Genomic DNA, 2,333 nt, shown 5'->3' on the forward strand with positions numbered 1-2,333 from the left:
TTTCTCTTTCTGATTTTTCTAACCTTTTTCTTGCAATATTTTCGTGATCCATTTCAGGAATCCTATGTGTATGCGCCGTCAAGGACAAGCTGTCATATTACCAGTTGATCCTGAAATCGAGAAAACTTGTAGGAGAAACCGAAAGAACAAGAGGCAAGCTTGCACATGGAAGATCAAGCTGCTAATGCTGCAAACAATGGATGCAATAACGGTAATAATGGTGGCGCCGTAGAAGATCAAGCTAATGGCCGCAGCTTGAGAGATTACATTCTCCCTACTCTGACGGGAGTGCAGTCATGTATCAGGCCACCGGCAGTGGATGCAAATAACTTTGAGATCAAACCTGCCATACTTCAAATGGTGCAGTCTTGAGTTCAGTTTGGTGGCCTCCCTTCTGAAGATCCTAACCTGCATCTCTCTAACTTCATGGAACTTTGTGAAACTTTTAAAGTTAATGGAGTTAGTGATGATGCCATTCGACTGAGACTGTTCCCATTCTCTCTCAGAGAACGAGCCAAGAGTTGGCTAAACTCCTTGCCACCCAACTCTATTGCCACCTGGAATGATCTGGCAACGAAATTCTTGTCAAAGTTCTTTCCTCCAGCCAAGTCTGCAAAGCTGAGAGGAGAAATCAATAACTTTTGCCAACAAGATAATGAATCTCTCCATGAGGCTTGGGAGAGGTTTAAAGATCTGATCAGAAAGTGCCCTCATCATGGTATAGAGAAGTGGATGCTGGTCCACAACTTCTACAATGGGTTGGTAGGAAACACTAGAACTCTAATAGATGCAGCAGGTGGTGGAGCCTTCATGAGAAAAAGTGCTAATGAGGCGTATGATCTATTGGAGGAGATGGCTCTAAATAATCAGCAGTGGCCAACTGAAAGAAGTCAATCAAAGAGGGTAGCTGGTGTGTTAGAGGTGGATGCCATCACAAAGTTGACAGCTCAGGTTGAGGCATTGACAAAGCTAATTGCAGGGCAAGCTAAACAAGCCCAAGTTGTGTGTGAGTTATGTGGAGGAAGTCACCACTTTTCAGAGTGTCAAGCAGATGTGGATGATTTGCCAATGGATGAAGCTAAAGCCATTGGAAATTTTTCACAGAATAATAACAACAATTATGGGTTCAACCAGGGTAATAACCGAAGAAAAAGTGGGTTCTATCAGCAACGAAATCAGAACCAGAATCAGAACCAACAGTTTAATCAGCAACAAACCTCTGGTGGAAATTCTGGTTTGCAGACAAATTTGTTGCTACAATTCATGACTGAAACTAGATCTTCCATTAAAGACCTGCAGACTCAGATGGGCCAATTAGCAACTCAGGTAGCAACCCGTCCTCAAGGAAATTTGCCTTGTACAACTGAAATTAATCCTAAGGAAAACTGCAATTCAATTACCCTGAGGAGCGGTAAGAAGTATGATGGGCCTGAATTGACACAACCAATTGATGTAAATAAGGAGATTAAAGTTCAATCAGTGCGAACCCCAACACCAACAGTAAAGAAGGCTACTGATAGCTCAACACAACCTCAACAGTCCCCACCAATCAGTATTGATCATCATGAAAAGATACCTTATCCTCAGAGACTCTGTAAGACCAATCTAGACAAGCAGTTCACAAAATTTCTAGAGGTCTTCAAAAGACTACACATCAACATTCCTTTTGCTGAAGCCTTGGAACAAATGCCCCGTCATGTGAAGTTCATGAAGGAGATATTGTCTAAGAAGAGAAAATTGGAGGACTATGAAACAGTGGCATTAACTGAGGAGTGTAGCGCCATTTTGCAAAAGAAACTACCGCCCAAGCTTAAAGATCCGGGTAGTTTCAATATTCCATGCTGTATAGGGGGTTCGGTGGAAACCAAAGCTCTGTGTGATTTGGGAGCAAGCATTAATCTAATGCCATTGTCTGTCTTCAAAAGGCTAGGATTGGGAAAAGCAAAGCCTACAACAGTGACTTTACAACTGGCAGATCGTTCTTTGACTCATCCTTGTGGGATAATTGAAGATGTACTGGTGAAGGTTGGTAAGTTTATCTTCCCTGCTGATTTCCTAATTCTTGATATGGAAGAAGATTCAACTATTCCCATTATTTTGGGAAGACCATTCTTAGCCACGGGCCGAGCATTAATAGATGTTCAAAAGGGGGAGTTAAAGTTGTGAGTGCAAGATGAAGAGGTCATTTTTAATGTTTTTGCCCCCAACCGACATTCCTACCTGTTGTAAGATTGAGATAGTGAAGCGTTCTTCTGCAAAAGCTGATAAGAAGAAAGCAAAGCCTAAAGAGCGACTTCGAACGATTCGGCGACGTTGGAAAAGATTGGTGTGTG

General features: G+C 42.3%; 1 non-coding gene across 1 annotated transcript; it reads right to left on the minus strand.

Annotated features, from left to right (window-relative positions):
• Positions 1-615: 615 nt before the first annotated feature.
• On the minus strand, positions 616-722 carry LOC133036415 (small nucleolar RNA R71). Its single transcript, XR_009687072.1, has one exon. It is a non-coding gene; the product is annotated as a small nucleolar RNA R71 (small nucleolar RNA).
• Between the last annotated feature and the right edge of the window lie 1,611 nt (positions 723-2,333).

Source organism: Cannabis sativa, chromosome 3 (assembly GCF_029168945.1).
Source record: "Cannabis sativa cultivar Pink pepper isolate KNU-18-1 chromosome 3, ASM2916894v1, whole genome shotgun sequence".
NCBI classification, from domain to species: Eukaryota; Viridiplantae; Streptophyta; class Magnoliopsida; order Rosales; family Cannabaceae; genus Cannabis; species Cannabis sativa.